This window comes from Oncorhynchus kisutch, linkage group LG17 (assembly GCF_002021735.2).
Source record: "Oncorhynchus kisutch isolate 150728-3 linkage group LG17, Okis_V2, whole genome shotgun sequence".
NCBI classification, from domain to species: Eukaryota; Metazoa; Chordata; class Actinopteri; order Salmoniformes; family Salmonidae; genus Oncorhynchus; species Oncorhynchus kisutch.
Genome location: NC_034190.2, coordinates 78,453,760 through 78,475,045, shown reverse-complemented (window position 1 = coordinate 78,475,045; position 21,286 = coordinate 78,453,760). Strand labels below are relative to the sequence as shown.

The 21,286-nt window shown below is 41.6% G+C and overlaps 1 long non-coding RNA gene across 1 annotated transcript; it reads left to right on the top strand.

The window, feature by feature from the left end:
• The first annotated feature begins 14,758 nt into the window (after positions 1-14,758).
• On the top strand, positions 14,759-20,479 carry LOC109876641 (uncharacterized). The gene is made up of 9 exons (XR_002253036.2): positions 14,759-14,911; positions 15,056-15,143; positions 15,277-15,499; positions 15,629-15,718; positions 15,878-15,920; positions 18,232-18,413; positions 19,029-19,109; positions 19,231-19,294; positions 19,743-20,479. It is a non-coding gene; the product is annotated as an uncharacterized LOC109876641 (long non-coding RNA).
• The last annotated feature ends 807 nt before the right edge of the window (positions 20,480-21,286 follow it).

The window sequence follows — 21,286 nt, the reverse complement described above, 5'->3', positions numbered from 1 at the left end:
GACCATTCTGTAATATGGTCACCCTCTTCGAGTTCACTCGTTAAACCCCCAAGATAGTTGCTAAGTGGGGGGGTCCAATCCCCCGGTTTGCTTACATAGACCACAGAGTCTGTGTCGTGGTAAAGAACCCGCCTCTGAAGCTGTTCCATGAGGGTGTACAGTTCAAGGCGGCCATAGGCTGTGGTAAATGCTGCAAGAAACACATTTACATTACCCGGGGGTAGAACCCACTTTTGGTGGCGCCTCCATTGCACCAAGGCAATGTCTTGACTCAAGAAGGAAAAATGTGAAATTTCGTATTGGTCCGAAAAAACAAATTCCAAAAATTCTTCGGGGTCTTTAATGATCGAAGTTGTTAGCATATTGCATCTCTGCGCTAATTTCCCCCAAAGGGAGTTCAAGTACAATTTCGACACATTTCTTTTGGTTTTGTTGACCTCTATTCTGTCAGGGTCAAGAAGTATGCCTTCTCTGTCATGGTAGTCTTGAATGTACTGGTCTTTACTTTCTTGATCTGTGACCGATGCAGGATAGCCTGAAGCCATCTGCTTGCATCTCAAGAAGGTTTTGATGTACTCTTTAAAAAGTGTGTCTGATTTCCTGGAAAAGTTCCACACTTCAAAGATTTTGGCCACACGATACCCCTTCTCTAAAGCCTTAGAGAATTCTACAGTGACCCATACACCGGTCAGGGCTCTTTCTTGATCTGTGTGATCACAGGGGTTTTCCTGGTTGTGGTTTTCACAGCATGTGCGACAAAGGGGAAAGAAAAGTTTTCCTTTAGGACCCTTGTAAGGCAACACAGGTATAAACAGCCCCCTAGGAGGGTAGACAGTCGCTTTGATTAAACCAAAATAATTTTGGGGTTCGTCAAAGTCGCTGTGAATAATTTCAGGATGCCCTATAGGATAGAATGAGGAACTCATTACATGAGGATATAGGGATGTAAAATCTACATAGCCTATTGTCTCGTCGGGTTGAGCTACATAACGCAATGTCAAAGCATTGGTCCGGCCTCCAAACAAGGCCTGTCGCGGTTCCAGGGGCTCTGGAGGGTCATAATGGGTAAGGAAGGCCTTAACACTAGGATCTGCCTTTTTGAGGGCTGTCCATTCGTGCTCCCACAAAACCACAACTTTTAACCCGTAAGTAGCCTTTAAAGAATTCAGTTTGTCTTGAAACTCTTGGTACATTTCCCCAAAAGTCTTTTGGGTTAGGACACACAAGGTGTGGGGGACAAAGCATAATTTACACCCGTGGAAGAAACAACCGTTGTACTCATACACTGTCTCAACCCCGTCAATCTGTGTGTATCCATCTACATGGTAAGGCCCAAAAGCCTTCTCCCCCCGATTCAAAGCATGTTGGATAAAAATATCTTTATCCTGGGCCAAGTACTCCAACCATTGAATGGAACCACTAGAGTAGGCCTTGAATTGGCGTCGGTAGTTGTCTGGCGATGGGATAGCTATAGATTCAGGAGTTAGATAGTGTGTACGATAGGTTTTCATGCACGCTGATGCAATAGTTGTACAGCTCCAGGGGTCAATGCCCGCATCTTTGATTACCTCTTCTCTGAATCTGAGGCATCCTTCACGAAGTATAACAACGTCATTGTCACAGTATGATTCCATCTCTTTATGGAAATCAAAAGTGCCATGTCTTACGGTCTCGTACCATGTCATGAATCTCTCACGCTCTTTGGGAGACATTTGATCACACCCGTACATTTCGGGGGCTGGATAAGATCCTATATAATGTAGATTCTCCTCAGATGTGAAGAAATGAGGGAAATAGCCTTTGACAGAGTTTTCAAAACCCAAGGCCTCTGGCATTTGAGCCAATCTCATGGGTAAGAAGCTTAAGCTGTCAATGTATCTCTGTTTGAAGGCGGGGTCAACAAAGCATAATATTTTACTCCCTTGAGCTATGACACTGGGGGCCACGCCTTGCTGTATCAAAGGGTTCAGAAGCAGATAGGAGTCATAGGCCCTAGCATTGTGAGCTATAAACGTGAAGTTTCTGTACTGGGCTTTTCTAAAATGTTTTAGAAAGAGCCGGGCACAATTGGGTCCCTCGGCCGACCATTTTTCACCCTTGAAAGTCATGGTTGACACAAAAATAGGCAAATGAACCCCTGATTGCTGATTTGTCTCAAAATCATAAAACACATATTTCTCTGTATGTTCATCTTCAGCCAAGGGCTGAATGTAACACTCATGTGTTACTTCTTGAACCGCTTCCGCGTCTCTGCTTTTCAAAGGACCTTTACAGATTGGGCAGTGTATAATTCCACAAACATGAGGTTTAGGGCTATCTATTTTAAGGTTGTAATTGCAATGACATTTTGGACATTTCTTGTTAATGTCACAACTGCTTACAGATTTACATGCCTTGGGATGCCATGTTTCAGTTTTGTGTTTTTCGTAACAGTAGGCCGAACGACATGTGCGGTGACAATCCGCACAGGGGGTCAAGTTTAGCGGCTGCATAGGGCAATGTTTATCCAGACATACTGAACAGTTGTAATGGCACGAGTGCCCCCCCATGCGTGTGTAGCCGGTATGACAGGCTGGACAGACATATGGCGCGCCTAAAAAGGCTGTGATGTTAGTTACGGCATAGTAATGCTCATTTTGCACATAAAAGTACATAGTCTTAGGATGTGGTTCGGGTATATTTTGGAACTTGAGGAGAGCGTCATTAGCCCTACTGTGGTACAAAACCACAATCTTGATGTTCAGAAAGTTTTCAAATTTGACTATGTCTGAGAAAGCCACAGCATCCTGTATACCGAGACCCACCGCAGTTTGTAGCTCTCGAGCTTTTTGTAACGCGGCTTGATCAGTACATCCTGGGCTGAGTAAGTGGGCCAAACCTATGGCAAAACATAGCTTATTACCTGGATTGTGAACGTTTATGAGATAGGCCCTTTTATTGCTTATGATTTCGTACTGCATTAAACTCTCGAGCTTTCGTCTCTGACCCCCGCCCCCTTGTGGTTGTCGTACTAATTGTACTACAAGTTCGAGGGTCCTATCTGCTAGCACGTTTAAATTTGACTGAACAAGGCGTTCTAGCAGTTTAACAAATTGTTCAAGCTCTGCTTCACCATTCTGTAAAATAAGCGATACCTTGCTCTGTAGACTGTCTCCACAAATTTCCAACTGTAAGAGATCCCTAGGTTCGCTATAATCTCTAATCCTCGCTAACAGTTCATTCAAAGTGTCCATAAGCATTACGTAAAACACAGCATATTCCCGAATCTGACCCCCCCATGCGAAATTGAAAAACTGGCGAACCTCAATATTGTTGAATTTATTTCGACGCAAAACATGTACACTTCGATCAAGACCTCCCCCCTCCAGATTTGCTAGGCAATTGTCCAACTGTTCAAAAACATCGTATTGGGTTTCAGACTCTTCGGACATTGGTGTTAAAGGCTGATTTATAGGTGTCTGGGGTGCTGAATTAAACCTAGCGCTCTCGTTCTGTACACTGATCTCAAGACCGCCCCCCTCCAGATTTGCTAGACATTTGTCCAACTGTTCAAAAACATCATATTGACTTTCAGACTCTTCGGACAATGTTGTTAAAGGCTGTCTTAGAGGTGTCTGTGGGGCCGAATTAAACCTAGGGCTCGCGTTAAGCTGGGTAATTAGAGATATGATGGTTTCGGGAATCTGTGTTAACATGTTTTCCTCGGAAGGCCCTGACTCATTCATACGTGTAATAATGTCTATGAGTTCGGAGGGAATCTGGGATAATAGATTTTCATCTATTGTCATTATGTCAATTACCCCCGAATCATTCATATGGTTAACTATATCTTGGAGCTCTGTAGGGATCCTGGCTAAGAGGGTTTCAATTGTCTCACTTTGGTCAATAGGGGGCGCCATCTGTCTAATTAAGGATGTGTGTGTGTGTGTGTGTGTTTACATGTGTGTTTTTTAACGGCGGTATTTGCTTGTTTTAGCCCTAATGTTTTTTAACATACGGGGTAGCTCGCTACGCCAGAATGACACATCCTGATTGTATTGATGCTCGAGTAGAATACACATGCGCCTCTGGAGTAGAGCCTTTCGTGATTTTAAACCCAGGGTAAACGCTTTGAAAAAACGTTCTTGGTCTATTTCAGAATCTGCTGTTTCCCCCACAGAATTGGCCGATTCAAGAAGGTTGGCAGCTTCACAGAACATCAAATCGTCTACCTCAGAAATGTTATTTAAATCTTTGACATCATCAGGTTTCGCTGTTTTCTTGACTGGTGTCTTTGGAGCCTCCTCGGGGATGCTTGTCTGGGCATCCTCCGATGTTTGTGCGTTGTGTTTATAAGCCGGTGAGGAGTCTGAAATAAAAATAATACATACAAAAATAGGTTATTAACCCTAAAATATGTTAAAAATGCCAAATACATTTCAGATATAAGCCTATATATTAACAATACATTAATTAAATACCTCGGCTTTTTTGACGAGGGCTGTTCTGAAGAAGCTCTGAAACCAGGGGCTGATGTCTTTGTTCAACCTGTATTACAGCATCTGCAGGTTCGGTAGATGGTGAGCCTGAAAAAAAAAAAAAAAAAAAAAAAAAAAACAGCATTAGGCCTTGTTTTAACATATTCCGGCATAAAAAAAATATATAAATATTAAAATAATAATATATATAAATAATAATATATAATTGATTCATACCTAGTCCTTGGAACGACGTCTCGTGAATATCGGCCAAGTAGAATTGTTCAGGTGAAGCGGAACTGTGGATCTGAGCACTAATTATCCTTTGGTGTTTAGAAATATGGGGGACAACGTTGTCCTGGCCAAGGGGAGTTGACCTGCCGTTTAAAGTCTCTGTTCGCTGCTTTTGTGTAAATACATCCTGGGAGTAGGGCAGAATTGTCTCGTAGTCATATGCTTCGCAGAAACCGTTCAGGCTCCATAGGGCCTCGTTTAACCTTCTAGGCTTTAGGTCCTCTGTAAACATATAAAATAACTTTTAATATAAGATGCCCACACTTTTTGTTTTTAAGGTATAAATATTTTTATGTATGGAATTCTTGGAGCTTACTTACGTTGACAATTCAGGGCAGGCGTTTGTTTGTCTGCACTTTGTTTCGGAGCCCCATTGGATGGTTCGAGCTCAGTTATACCTCGGAGTATCTGCGTGAATGCTTCAGAATCTATAAAACATTCGACAATATTAAAGCTATAATCACTTTAGCTAATATTGCCTTGTTATACGGTAAGCATACTGATCCTAATGATTGTTTAATATTTCTATAACATCCCACGCTTTTCAAACAATTCCCCACAACAACCAAATCTAATAAAGATTTATTTCAAGAACTCACCTTGCGATAGATCCATTAGACTGTTTTCCCCGATTATCTTTTTTAACGCTTCAGTCCGATAACGATTCTTGGAGTTTCTGGAGGTGCTGTTTGCATCGGAACTAAAACGCTGCTAACATTGCCCATGGTTTCTAGCGCTTTTGTACCCTACGACCTAGAGAAAAACCCCTGAATGATTTTTTACATAGCATTTGGGGTTTGTCGTTTTTTTCGGGCTATACCCCCGCCCATGGTATATTTGACACATTTCAAACACATGGTATTGGGTGTGTCTAAACATTAGGATCCTTTTGGATCTTCTAAAATCTCCGGGGTGCTAGCACCTAGATGCATGGGGGTGGGTTGGTCTCGACATCGCTGGGATGAATGACTTTTTAGCCCACCTAAAAAAATAGTTTTATGAAAGGCCTTTAAGATTAGGAGTCGTAAGACACAATATTATTGTTGGGGGGTAGGCATCTGTTTTGCAGGCTAGTGTAAACCTTGGTTTCAAACGACCCACCAGGCATGCAAGGGTATTTTTTTAACAAACAACCCGCCCCCCCTTTTTCTGTTTTTGAAACACACACACACACACACACACACACACACACACACACACACACACACACAGCCACTACAGAAAACTCCCTCACGCACATACGCGCGCACATGGCTTTTTCCGCAAGTTTTTTCTCAGGGACAGACTGCGCTAAGAGTGAACAAACGCGAGAGTTCATAACGTGGTGAGATTCTGATTTTAAAACCATTTATTTCATTCAAAATATTTAGTACATACATTTTATATCCTTACATTCTTAAGGTATTTTACGATGCCTTTCTTACAGATCCTGGGAGCTTATGCAACCAACCGCCATTGTCCGTGTCGAGTTCACCCTCAAAAGGCAAGGCTCTCTTGCTAGGTCCATCAACACTTGGTAAGTTTTCACTCCAGGGGTAGATCCTCCGTCGGGCCTTTTGGTCTTGACTCTGTCTCAAGGAAAGCCTCGCCCAGCGCTTTAACTGTTCCCCATTTTGGAAGAGAATGTCCAGCTTATTCATAAGTGTTATGAAAATTGGATAATCCACCCATTTAAAACTAAACACAGGAATAAAAAAGTTTACATGTTTGCGTGCTCTGGAAGCTACAGGAGAATTGACAGACTTTGTAGCATTATACTTATCATAAAGGTCACAGGCTAAAATTGTCACTTTGTTGTCAGGGCTATAGTCCATTGAAGCAATTCTTAGAGCCTTGAGATCACTGCGGCCGCAGACCTGTTCTTCCAACGCATATCCTGGCACATTTGTAACACTTAGGACCTGTTCAATTTTACAAAGAGCCAGCCTGATGTTTAGCCATTCTCTCATCCCCAGAGCCGGGGGAAAACTCCCAGGTTTTGCAGGATAAAGGGGTTTGGGTCCACGGTCTGTGAATATCTTTACCGTAGAATCCTCCGGGTGGAATATGTAAGACATGTGGCCCTCACTCGTACCCAAAAATCCTTTAAAACATTCTGGAGCTTCACACAGAACTTCTTCAAGGCTTTGGTCACTGGGTTCATGACAAGCCGAGCATAACATCCCTAAAATTGGCATAGGTGTCATTTTTGTTTAATATTCAGGGGGGTTATCATGTACAGTCTTAAACAGGTATTGTTCAGGCGCTTTATAAGGGGCATTAACCAACCCAAACCGTGAGAAACAGTAACAGGTTGACCTGACACATGGTCACTTACTCAACCCCAACAACACCCCTGGGCATGCACCCTTCTACATGACATAGGGTCATAAATCATTACATAGGGTCATAAATCAGGCTTGGGTCATCAATCATTAACGGCCTGTCAAATGGACCCTTACTCACCCCATAGCCCCCACCTAACCAGGCTTGCCTATCAGGCTTGGGTCATCAATCATTAACGGCCTGTCAAATGGACCCTTACTCACCCCATAGCCCCCACCTAACCAGGCTTGCCTGACCAGAAGACATGCACACGTCATCACTACATAGGGTTCACATAGCGTTCACATAGGTTCACATAGGGTCATCAATCAAAATTTTGACACGTGACATCTACTTTAGACTCTCTTGTACTGATTGTAAACGGTCTCTTTGCCTGCTGTTCCGTACGAACTAACGGAGGAGCCGTAATTACGCTGTACTAGATATCTTCACTCTGAATAAACTGTCGCTTGTCATACAATTTACCACCTTGTCTGAATCGATCCTTGACCGACTCACCCGTCTACATATCTAATTTCTAACAACATCTAAGCGAAGTCTATATTTGTCATGACAATATAAACGGATGGATGTGTGGCCATACTATCTATTGGCTGATTTGGCGATCCGGAGTGTAGATCGTTGTTTTGAAAGCGTTATGAAATGTGATAGTGTGAAATCCTGTATCTCCAGTGACAATAATTCTATTGCCTAGTTATGATGCGTTCATACACGATGTCCAGATTTTCACAGGCGGACAATTTACAAGTTAAATCATGAGGAGAAATGTATAGGCTTTCACCAAATTGATTTGTATTTCTGGGGTGGATTATCCACTTAAACTGTACAGTGTGATTATCAGTAGGTTGCCTCCCACTTTTCGCAAACTTTATCTGGAAAGGTCAGTGAAAGTAAAATAGTTCAACTGCGAACCAAGACGGGTAAGATACAGTTTGTGTAAATGTAGAAATAGCCTACTTAACATGTACGGTGCAGTAACTGAAAAGAATGACAGATTTTAATCGTGATGAATGACTGTATTTGTAATTTTACGACAAGGCTGATCTCTTCCTTTTGTTTTCAATGTCGGTTCTGCCTCTGGTGACTCAACTGCTTTTTAATTTGAAGGTGTGGTGCTAAACTCAGTCGAATTTTCCATGTTCTTGAAAAATGAAAAGCTTTGGCCTTCTCATTTGCAAAGAAAAATTATTACAATTTTGCTTGTTTGCAACAAAAAAAACGGCCTAAATAATATATCTTACGTCAGAAGCCCTGAATTGGCCTGGCTGTACTGTACACTCTAATAATAAAAGATTGCTGGAGGATCCTTTAGGGGTTCTTCAAATTGAAACTGTGGAGAACCTCTATAAATTCTTCAAAGAACCCTTAAATGGTTCTTCAAAGAAACCCTTTTAATGAATCCTCGAATAACCTTTTGGGGAACATTTTTTACCTGCATTTTGGCCTGCTGCCAGGTGTAGGACATTGCTCCAAGCATGGGCAAAATTGGCCATCTGACAATTCTGGCAAATTCTAGAAAGGCCAAACCATTGGGGTGGGTTGGTGAAAAATTAATAAATTAAACAATGTTTTATTTATACAAAAAAAACATGGCCTGCGGGTCATGAGCCTGTTTTTGATTACTTTTGTACAATTTCTCTGCTGTCATAATAATCTATATTAAGCACTTGGCTGACCAGTAGGCAATGCCGCTCCACCCTCCCAAAATGGTCCGGCCCGGTTTTCTGATTGGCTGAGCTGAAGTGGCACACATTCAAAGTCAAACGGGTAACAAAAAGAGTGATACATACAGTATGTGTCAAAAGTACACACCTACTCATTCCAGGGTTTTTCTTTATTTGTACTATTTTCTACATTGTAAATATATCAATATAAAATATATTAAAACTATGAAATAACACATGGAATCATGTGTTTAAAAAAATCTAAATATATTTCATAATTGAGGTTCTTCAAAGTTGCCACCTGTTGTCTTGCTGACAGATTTGCAGACTCTTGGAATTTTCTCAACCAGCTCCATAAGGTAGTCACAAATGCTTTAAAAATAACAGGAGTGCCTTGTTAAAAGCTCATTTGAGGAATTTATTTAGTTCTCAATGCGTTTTTGCGTAGCAGTTGTGTTGTGACAAGGTAAGGGTGGTATACCGAAGAAAGCCCTATTTGGTAAAAGACCAAGTCCATATTATTTCAAGAAAAGCTCAAATAAGCAGAGAGAAACTACTTTTTTTCATTACTTTAAAACATGAAGGTCAGTCAATCTGGAATATTTCAAGAACTTTGAAAGTTTCTTCAAGTGCAGTCGTAAAAACCATCAAGCACTATGATGAAACTGGCTCTCATGAGGACCACCACAGGAACGGAAGACCCAGAGTTACCTCTGCTGCAGTGGATAAGTTCAGTAGAGTTACCAGCCTCAGAAATTGCAGCCCAAATAAATGCTTCACAGAGTTCAAGTAACACACACATCTCAACATCAACTATTCAGAGGAGACTACGTGAATCAGGCCTTCATGGTCGAATTGCTGCAAAGAAACCACTACTAAAGAACACCAATAAGAAGAAAAGACTTGCCAGTGCCAAGAAATATGAGTAATGGACATTAGACCGGTGGAAATCTGTCCTTTGGTCTGATGAGTCCAAATTTGAGATTTTTGGTTCCAACCGCCGTGTCTTTGTGACGCAGAGTAGGTGAACGGGCAATCTCTGCATGTGTGGTTCCCACTGTGAAGCATGGAGGGGGTGGTGTAATGGTGCGGGGGTGCTTTGCTGATGACACTGTCTGTGATTTATTTAGAATTCAACACACACTTAACCAGCATGGCTACCACAGCATTCTGCAAAGATACGCCCACCATCCCATCTGGTGTGCTCTTAGTGGGACAATCCTTTTGTTTTTTCAACAGAACAATGACCCAACACACCTCCAGGCTGTTCAAGGGCTATTTGACCAAGATGGAGAGTGATGGAGTGCTGCATCAGAGGACCTGGCCTCCACAATCTCCGACCTCATCCCAATTGATATGGTTTGGGAAGAGTTGGACCACAGAGTGAAGGAAAAGCAGCCAACAAGTGCTCAGCATATGTGGGAAATCTTTCAAGACTGTTAGAAAAGCATTCCAGGTGAAGCTGGTTGAGAGAATGCCAAGCATGTGAAAAGCTGTCATCAAGGCAAATGGTGGCTACATTTTGATTTGTTTAACAATGATTTATTTTCTTTTTTTTACACCCCCAACAGAGGGAATGCAGATGACAAGCATATTATGCACATAGAAACACATTGGGCTTATTCAGGACAGATTCTGGCGAGAGTGAGTCCTCTTACTTCACCTTTCCCTCTCTGCTGAAATTAGCTAGCGAAACAGCGCCCCTCTGTTTTACTATATGTATCTGATTCTGTCTGGCCAGAAAAAGTATGACATGTCATACTCTTTTGATCAGATCAGAGTATGTGAGCGGAGCAGAGCGTGCCGAATTTGACTGGAGAGAGATTCCCAAAGGCTGGAGCGTTGATCTTCTCTCCCGCTCCAATAGTGCTCACTTCAGGAACTCGGGGCATGCCTGCCCCAGCATGCATTTGTAGTCTACCTGTGTGCTGCTACTGACCCTTGCTTTTGCTACTGTCATGGAGTTCGCTAAATATTTTCATAAAGAAACTGATAAAACACACAGGTGCTAAATCAAGGTGACTTACAAAGTTGAGGCGCAAGAGAGGGAGTGTTGTGATGTGTCCACTGTTATGTTTAAGGCTTGGATTCCACCTGCTGGTATGGTGCTAAACTTAAGTTACAGACCGGATTCCATAGTTCTATGTGCAGGATATGGACTTTATTACAGGCTGGCTACATGAAACATCCACAACTAAAGGATCATTGTGGTATCTGAAAATACACTTATCCTATAAGTATGATGGTGTACTTACTACGTGCACATGCTAAAAGAAAGTAATGAGGTGGGTAGATAACAAACTGGGCCATTGTAGCAAAGTATTTATAAACTAAAAATCAGATCTCTTAAACATTTCATTCATATTCGTTCTATTATCTATACAATAGGCCATAATTGATTTTGGCCCAATAGGACTGGCATATTCCCACTTTCAAGGAGCTTTCCATCTTGATTGTGTTTTGCCTAAAAACCTTTAGGCCTACCTATAGACATGTTTGAAAACTCCCACTCTCCCAACCAAGTACATGAGGTGTTACACACACATCCTGACTCCTGTGATTGCAGACACAATAGGAGTAGTTATGTCTGTTCTCTCTACTAAATAACCTGGCAGTGTTAATTCCAGAGTCCTACCAAAGAATCAATGTGTGGAAAAAGGAGCCTGGACACTCGCCACAGACGCCTCTCTCCTATAGGAGAAACACACTGGTGGGCCAAGGATTCTGCTCTGAAGAAGGTCTTTGTATTCTTTGGCGACCCACAAAATACTCTGTTTGTGGATGTAATTCTCACCTTGATGGTTATGGCAGGTCAAAGGCCAACTGTACGTGTCAAGGCCAGAGCATTAACAGAGTCTCTGCTCAAGGTACAACACAATCTTCACTGCCCAAACAGTTCTGTCTATATTTGAGAATACGTCCCCTCTCTCCAAGTACCTTCAAACCAGTGGCGTGGACATCCTGACAGAGGGATGGTATTGGGAACACAAGAGGCTAGGCAAAGGAATGTGAGGGACTTGCTGTGGAGAGGGCTGCAAACAGCTTCATGCAGTGGTCCACTGACAAGCTGCAAGAACAGGATGAAGACAACGAACTGGAAGTGCAAGCTGAGATGCCTCAGAAGAGAACAAAGAAAAGGGAGACCATGCCATTATACCATGATAGGGATGCAGAGAGTGTCTACAAGACTAAGGTGCACTTTGTCATCATGGATACAGTCACTGAGAGCATCTGTCAGCGCTTGCTGACACCAGGCACGTTGTACAAAGACTTTACTCATCTGGACCCCAGCAGGTTCTCAGAGATACAATATAATGGATTGCCCCAGACATCACTTGCAAAACTAAGCAAACTCTTGCTTAAGTTTGACAACTGAGCAGCTGTCAGCACTTTGCAGTGTGAGTTGACTAGTCTTGCCAGTCAAGGGGAGAGACTGAAAACATCAGCAGTGGAGAAGTACACAACCAGGACTGTGAGAGATACCTGCAGATGGACCTGAGGAAGAATAAGTGGAGATGATGAATACAAGTTGTTCAACATGTAAGAACTGTGCTGTATGTTGTTGTCAACGTCTACAGGGGTACATCTTGTTGACAGAGGCTTACCATGTTATAGGCCTGGGGTACAAGTTCCTATTCACCCTGTCTGTCACCCAGGTAGCCGGTGTGAGGAGCTTCTCAACTCTCCAATTCATAAAACATCGACTCAGGAGCACCCTATCCTACGATCTCTTGGAAGTATTTATTCTGATGGCAACTGAAAAGCAATTCCTTATGGTCCTGGATACAGAAGATGTCATTGACAGGGTGACAGAGAAGAACTGCTGTGACACCTGCTGACAAAAGGGTAGGGAGGGCAGAGTGACAGCAGAGGAGAACAAGAAGAGACAGGCTGACAGACAGACCGACAGACAGCAAAGGAGAACAAGAAGAGACAGGCTGACAGACAGGCTGACAACAAAATTACAGACAGAGTGACAGATCAGAACAAGGAAAATCACAGACAGACATGCTGACATACTGTGACAGATCAGAACAAGGTGAATCACAGACAGAGGGACAGTGACAGCAGAGATGCAGAGACAGACAGCACAACAGGGATAAAACAGACTCAGAGCCCAGTTATAGTGATGAGTTGTATCTCCAGACTCCAGTGGTGTTTTAACATGTATTTGTTTTAAACATGAGCTGGTTAAAAAAGGAGGAAGACCATGTTTCTTCACTCACTGGGACAGTAAAGGTTGGGAATCTCTGTACTATAGTGTACTTCTTATGTTATACACCGCAGGTTAGGAGAGTTAGGTTGAGGTTAGGAAAGGGGATAGGTTTAGCGGAAATGCTCTCCTAACCTACTCCGAAAATCACTTACGTTCGTAGTGTCAAAGATGGCAACATTCTCTAATAACTACATGCCTAATTCTGTTTCATACTTCTCAAAGTCCTAAACGATATCTTAACCGCCATCGATAAGAAACATTACTCTGCAGCCGTATTCATTGATCTGGCCAAGGCTTTCGACTCTGTCAATCACCACATCCTCATCGGCAGACTCGACAGCCTTGGTTTCTCAAATGATTGCCTCGCCTGGTTCACCAACTACTTCTCTAATAGAGTTCAGTGTGTCAAATCGGAGGGTCTGCTGTCCGGACCTCTGGCAGTCTCTATGGGGGTGCCACAGGGTTCAATTCTCGGACCGACTCTCTTCTCTGTATACATCAATGAGGTCGCTCTTGCTGCTGATCCACCTCTACGCAGACGACACCATTCTGTATACTTCCGGCCCTTCTTTGGACACTGTGTTAACAACCCTCCAGGCAAGCTTCAATGCCATACAACTCTCCTTCCGTGGCCTCCAATTGCTCTTAAATACAAGTAAAACTAAATGCATGCTCTTCAACCGATCGCTACCTGCACCTAACCGCCTGTCCAACATCACTACTCTGGACGGCTCTGACTTAGAATACGTGGACAACTACAAATACTTAGGTGTCTGGTTAGACTGTAAACTCTCCTTCCAGACCCATATCAAACATCTCCAATCCAAAGTTAAATCTAGAATTGGCTTCCTATTTCGCAACAAAGCATCCTTCACTCATGCTGCCAAACATACCCTTGTAAAACTGACCATCCTACCAATCCTCGACTTTGGCGATGTCATTTACAAAATAGCCTCCAATACCCTACTCAACAAATTGGATGCAGTCTATCACAGTGCAATCCGTTTTGTCACCAAAGCCCCATATACTACCCACCATTGCGACCTGTACGCTCTCGTTGGCTGGCCCTCGCTTCATACTCGTCGCCAAACCCACTGGCTCCATGTCATCTACAAGACCCTGCTAGGTAAAGTCCCCCCTTATCTCAGCTCGCTGATCACCATAGCATCTCCCACCTGTAGCACACGCTCCAGCAGGTATATCTCTCTAGTCACCCCCAAAACCAATTCTTTCTTTGGCCGCCTCTCCTTCCAGTTCTCTGCTGCCAATGACTGGAACGAACTACAAAAATCTCTGAAACTGGAAACACTTATCTCCCTCACTAGCTTTAAGCACCAACTGTCAGAGCAGCTCACAGATTACTGCACCTGTACATAGCCCACCTATAATTTTGCCCAAACAACTACCTCTTTCCCAACTGTATTTAATTAATTAATTAATTTTGCTCCTTTGCACCCCATTATTTTTATTTCTACTTTGCACATTCTTCCATTGCAAAACTCCCATTCCAGTGTTTTACTTGCTATATTGTATTTACTTTGCCACCATGGCCTTTTTTGCTTTTACCTCCCTTCTCACCTCATTTGCTCACATTGTATATAGACTTATTTATACTGTATTATTGACTGTATGTTTGTTTTACTCCATGTGTAACTCTGTGTCGTTGTATCTGTCGAACTGCTTTGCTTTATTTTGGCCAGGTCGCAGTTGTAAATGAGAACTTGTTCTCAACTTTCCTACCTGGTTAAATTAAGGTGAAATATATATATATACATTTTTAAAACATGTTTTCTCTCTAGGTTTGGGTTTGAAGGTAAAGCAGTCATGTAGACCTTCATCAGATACTGTCTGTGGGACACTGGAGGGGTTCTACTGTCTAGACCCAACTAAGGATGGTTGTAGAGCAGCCCAGAGACACAGCAGCTGTAAACCTGGTCAATACATCAGTCACACAGGTTGGTCTTCTGTCTCATCATAATACTCATCGTGTTGTCATAATTCAATTTAGTCAAGTTGGTAACTTTAGTGTGAATAATCATTAACAGTTAATGGAATATAATTAGTAGGGAAAAACTAAATGCAATCATATTTTTCTGCAGGAACAACGTCTACAGATACTGTGTGTGCTGACTGCACTGGTGATACTTATTCAAATGGATCATTAACATCCTGCCAGCCACACACACAGTAAGTTCACATATGTTTACATACATCAAAAGTGTAAGGTAAATCAAACAATATATTAAAGTACAAATCTACAACAAAACAGAAAGTTGAATGATCAAATTGCTGTCTCAGACTGTTATATTATGTGTTACAGGTGTAAATCCTTAGGTCTTCAAGAACTAAGACCAGGAACTCATTTGTCCAATTCTGAATGTGGACCACAATCCTCAAGAATAGAACCTGGAATCATCATTGGTGTTGTTGTGGCATCAGTCCTAATAGCTCCTATTATTATAATAATAAGAATTGTAATTCTAAGGAAGAAAAGAAGTCCAACAACAGTGTCTTCTTCTCCAGTGACAGTAAATGCTGTAGAGGTATGTTGATATAATCTACATGTTGAACAGTCACTGTACTAAGGTTAGCTGAGCAGATGATATTATTGCTCTACTTCCTCTGGGCTGAACTAGAAATGTTTCATTGAGTAATATGTTTCCTTCTATTAGGCATCATCAGATTTAGAGGAAACACCAAGCAATGTAGTACAATGAAACAGAAGACAGTACAGCATCTTGCAGGTGTTAGTTTTGTAAATGGTGAGTTGTCAAGAACTTCAGCCGTATGACTAAAGGTGTATGCTCTATTACTTCACGTTATCAATGCAATGATGATAACTAAGATATGATCAAAGTGCTATGAAACTATAGCTTCACTTTCACACGGTCCTTGTTCATTACTGGTTTATTCTCCCACAGATTCAAGCTCTGACCCCACTCATCATTACAAATGCTACCTGAGGTACGTCCAGATTCTGTACACTGTGGTTAATGTGATCTACATTCAATTGTTTCTTGATGTTCGTTTCTGGCATATTACTGTTGCTAAGTAAGATTTTATGAGGATTGCCAAATTGGAGTAAAATACTGTAATTGTCAGTGTTTTTTGTGCACTAGTATCCCAAAGTATTAAGTGAAAACAAAACATAGAAAACAATATTGGCAGCAATGAAAGAAAATGAAAAGGCTACTATTATATTATAATTATTTCGGTGACAATCTGGTTGATTAATAATATTGGGTTGACAATGCAGATAGTCCGGGTAGCCATTTGATTAGCTGTTCAGGAGTCTTACGGCTTGGGTGGAGAAGCTGTTCATGAGCCTTTTGGACCTAGACTTGGAGCTCCGGTACCGCTTGCCGTGCGGGAGCAGAGAGAACAGTCTATGACTGGGGTGGCTGGAGTATTTGACAATTTTTAGGGCCTTCCTCTGACACCGGTTAACCAATGCAATTGAATAGGAAAACATTCAAAGCTTATTAATAGGACAACATTTAGCGTAATTGGGAACACATATGGCGCGGGGAGGAGTCAAAGGATCCTAGTCAGTCTATTGTTTCAGAGAACCTGTAGGGCTTCATGTGTATCCAATCTGTAGGCGCTAGTGGGCTAAATCAATGAGAAATATAGCTGAAATGTGCAGGCTTTGTCATGATCTCTGATCAAAATAGACAGGGGTGTTTTTGGTTCCGTTTAGGCTATAGGTTATGGGTAAGTACGCAGCTGCACTGAAATGAATAGCCTGATTCAATGCGATTCTCCTGAATAAAAATCTGTTCAACTGTTTGGTCTATGGATACCGCTTCTATCTTTTTGGTATTTTTGTATAGGCATAGCCTACCACTAATATTCTAAATTGCGGAGACTAACACGGAATCCAAACCGGCTGCGTGCCTGCGCTATCATGTATACATGGATTTTGCCGCCCCACACCAAACACGATCACGAAACGCAGGTTAAAATATCAAAACAAACTCTGAACAGGCAACATGTTCGGTGTTGTTAGCATGTTAGGCCTACCAAGAACCCATGTTGAGGGTGAGCAAGACCTTCGATAGTCTAGTGGACTATGCAGAAATAATTGCGGAATTCATTGTTGAAGCCTATATCGCTATATACAGTATAATCTGGACTGTTGTTTTTACTTAGCAAACAAGGGGTAGCATTTGCTTTTTGCCCATATCTATAACAAGAGTTAGTCCTATATCCTCACATACCCACTCAATTCAAGCCCTGCTTTTAACCATAAGACATCTCAGTGATTGTGTCTGTTAAACAGTTGAACTTGTGGTAAACTGGGAACTCTGGGGAATTGACAAGGACAACACTAAAAGGCCACTGAGCCCAGACGTGGCGCCTGCACGATACACTGAACCCACACATGGTGCCTGCACGATACACTCAACCCACACATGGTGCCTGCACGATACAGCATTAGAATACAAGTAGTACTAATCATTAAGGTTGTTGTCAGCATGACTTTCAACTGCACAATATGCATGATTTCAAAAACGTTCTGCTGAGTTGTTTCAAGAAATGTAGCCTCGATAGTATCACTTCTTTATGTCCCTTGTGAAACAGGTTCTACTACCAGCAAGTAAATACACTTATCTCCACAGTTCTAAGGAAAACACATTCACCCCAAAGCAACTTTTTACTGAATTACCATAGACATATAATTTACAGTTGACAGTCTTAACATCCCCCAAAAAACACATAGTTAAAGCATACGACTAGATGCAAATCATCGAACTGAACAAATAAAAGAGCAATAGACTTTTAAACCGTCCTCCTCCCTAACATTCCCTGTCATACAACAGTACATAATGGTTTCACTCTGAGCTGTAGGCCAAGGTTTCCTTCCTCATAAAACTCCCCCCTCTTCCTGTTTTCAATCGCTACAATCAATGGACAAATGTATTTGCAATTAAATTAATCTAACAACAATAAAACTATTTGCAGTTTAGCAGTATTATTATGATTAATTTGTCAGACTACTAAAACAGATAGTAAACAATGTAAATATACGCCTGCAACCATTGGGTACTTTCCACTCTGCCTAACATGTTTCATAAAAAACTGCAAGGACTTTCCTAGTCGAATAACAAACTGGAAGGGTGAAAACAAATACCATAATGCTTTCACCTGTCTCCTGTTCAGATGAGTGACAATGAAAGAAGGGAGATAGAGGAAGCCACTGTAGACTATTGAGATGCACCCCTACAGTAGGCTGTAGCTGCCTTGTTATCAGTCTTGTGTTTCTCTCCCTCAGGAATGGCAGACCAAGGAGCTGCTCTCACTTATGACTCCACTGTCTGATGAAGAAACAAAGCCGCTTGATGACATTGGATCCTCCTCAAAAGGTCAAAGGGCAGACTAACATCCTAGGCAGTAACATCCCAGTCTGCTTCAGTGGTCCAGAAATCAGGAGCAAACCAAGACTCAGCTGGATAGGTATGACACAGACTCAGAGCTGGATTCGTAAGAGATAGCATTATCATAATCAACCCCAGACTCAGAGCTGGATAGGTAAGAGAGAGGAGCATCATAATCAAACCCAGGCTCAGAGATGGATAGGTAAGAGAGAGGAGCATCATAATCAAACCCAGGCTCAGAGATGGATAGGTAAGAGATAGCATTATCATAATCAAACCCAGGCTCAGAGATGGATAGGTAAGAGATAGCAGTATCATAATCAAACCCAGACTCCGAGCTGGAACACCTCTTGTTATACACTACACTTATGAACATTAGTTTGTCTGTGAGACAAGTTTTATATTTAATTCAAACCATCACAACTTAATTATCCTTCCCACAGGCAGTTAAGATGGAATGTTATAGATGATGATTATCTCATAGAACAAAACTCCTAAGCCTGTGTTTACCACAGACCTTATTTTCTACACTCATCCGAAAACCCTACCAAAACGCTGTTCATTTCCCCATAGGCTTCGTCCAACGAACCATGGTGGAGTTAGTGCCTACAAGAAGACGCCATTGCTATTTCTCTCTGTAGTAGTGTTGTATTAATTAGGCTTATTGTCCTTGTCCTGTGTGTGTATGAACCAGTGATGATTCGCTCACCCCCTGCCATGTCAGCTGACCAGGAATGAGGCAAGCCGCCTCGTTACTCCCGAGACTGTCTGGAGGGTAAGATACAGAATATAGGTCTCTCCGTGGGTGGGAGATGGATATTTAAGCTTATCAACACTCCCTTTATTTTACTGACTTGTTGAATGATTGATCCATTTATCCTTTCATCCCTTCCCAGCCTTCCTCTCCTCTGAGGACCCAGCGAGGGTGGAGCACAGTGAGACACTTCTACAGCCAGAGAGGTGAGAGGTCACATGCTTTAGATGGTAAATATTTATATCACGTAAGCAAAAGGGAATATGTTCCATCATCTATGTTGATTTACGTTAGTGAAAAATTTCTCTCCCTTTTTGGCTGTATGACCGTTGATTTCCTCTCAGGAACCCACATTTGTTCTTTGTTATTCTGAAAGTAATTTGTGTAGCGTGTACTTTTCCCCACTCATTCACCCCATCTCTTTACGTAGCTTATACATATTTGGTGGCCTGATTGCATCCAGACTATGTCAAATTCTGAACACAATGCCCATCCTGGCAGATCTGAACCTAATGCGAGCACAATGGCCCCTCACACTAAGTCACCTTTAAGTGCCGGGTGTAACTGAGTCCATAGATGCTCCATATCTATTACATTGAGTGTTTTATATACATAGCATGACTAAAGATGTTTATTTCTGTGTTGCACTGGCAGTCAAGAAAAGGAACAGCAAGGCCACAGAACATGACATACGTAGAGCTGTGGGAGACCACCTGAAGCATAGGTAGAGACAGGGGAATTCCCCTTTACCACGCCACCACCAAACACCTTCAACAGGCTTGAAAAGGTTGATTGATCTGTTTGATCCATTTGTTTCAGTTTTCAGTAGTTGAATCCTTTGACGTATTGTTGATTTTAAAAAATAAATAATTATCAACAAAAATGAATTGGTGGAAGATATCCTGAATTTGTACCATTTTTCATTCTAAGATGGACCAAGATGTATGTAGCTTTTGCAGATATTTGTTCATTATTTTTGCAAGAGTGTTGATTGGTCGATCATTGGGTTCATTAGTTTCTCAATATGCCATTGATTAAAAGAGTAAGAATTTGATACAATATCCAACCCAAAATATAAGCTTATTTTACTCCATTGTTTGCAAACAATACAATTGTAAAAAACAAAAGTCAGTTGGTTGCATAAATAATGACGATTACTAAATGTTACATGAAATATCAAAACCGAATTGAAACGCCTTTGATAAAATGTAATGGCAATAATTCAGTTAATGGTAAGGCATGGAATAATGGACGTTTGAAATATGAGCAGGTGATGATTCGAGTCATGGTTCTTCAGTAGTGGAATAAAGACAATTAGAACAAATGTTGTACAGAAATACTGTGTGTAAATACTGGAGTGATGTATGATTGTTAATAAAAATTGTCCATATACCAAAAAACATTATACTGCGTTATGTGTATAGGCTGCAAGTACATTGAAATGATGTTGTTTTAAATCGTTGAAACTTTCAACCAAAACCAAACGGAGATTGGACGTCGGGCATAGTCGTCTTTTCAACTACATTTTGCTAGGTGGGTATAGCCTGCTACATCTTCCATCCTCTCAGGCCAGAGGCACGATGTATGAATTAATGGTTGGATGAGAATCACCATTATAATCATTGGCCATTACAGAGAATTAGGTAAAACCACAAGTCCAAATACCTATCTCCATCCATTACTAATTTAGGAGAGGACTGATTTTAACTAGCTAGCTATCCACCGGAGGATAAAGACAAGATTTATTTTCAGTTGAAGCCAAATCCAAACTGGCCTCCCTTGACAATTGTTTTGGGTGTACCAGAACCATTCACAGTTGAGCTCAGTCAGTTTAGGTCAACGCTAAACTACTTTTTTATACTTTGTTTGCTAGCCAAATGCTCACTGGCTTCCCTTGCATTCAGTGCTACGGGCGGCAACAATGTAATACTTATTTTGACCAGCTACACATAACTGAGACTGAGGCGCAGTTTCGCTCAATCAGATGCTTTCCCGGTGAGCTACATTCAGCCTCTTGTGAATTGAAGGAAAATTCTGAAACACAGAGAGACAAAATATAAATTATGATTTTTTTTGGGGGGCATTCCATTGTTTGGGGAAGCCTGGCTTTCCTTGGCAGCCATGAATATATGCCACTGGGGGAAATCAGATTTTCAACATTTTGATGCCATATTTATAAATATATAAAATATATGCAA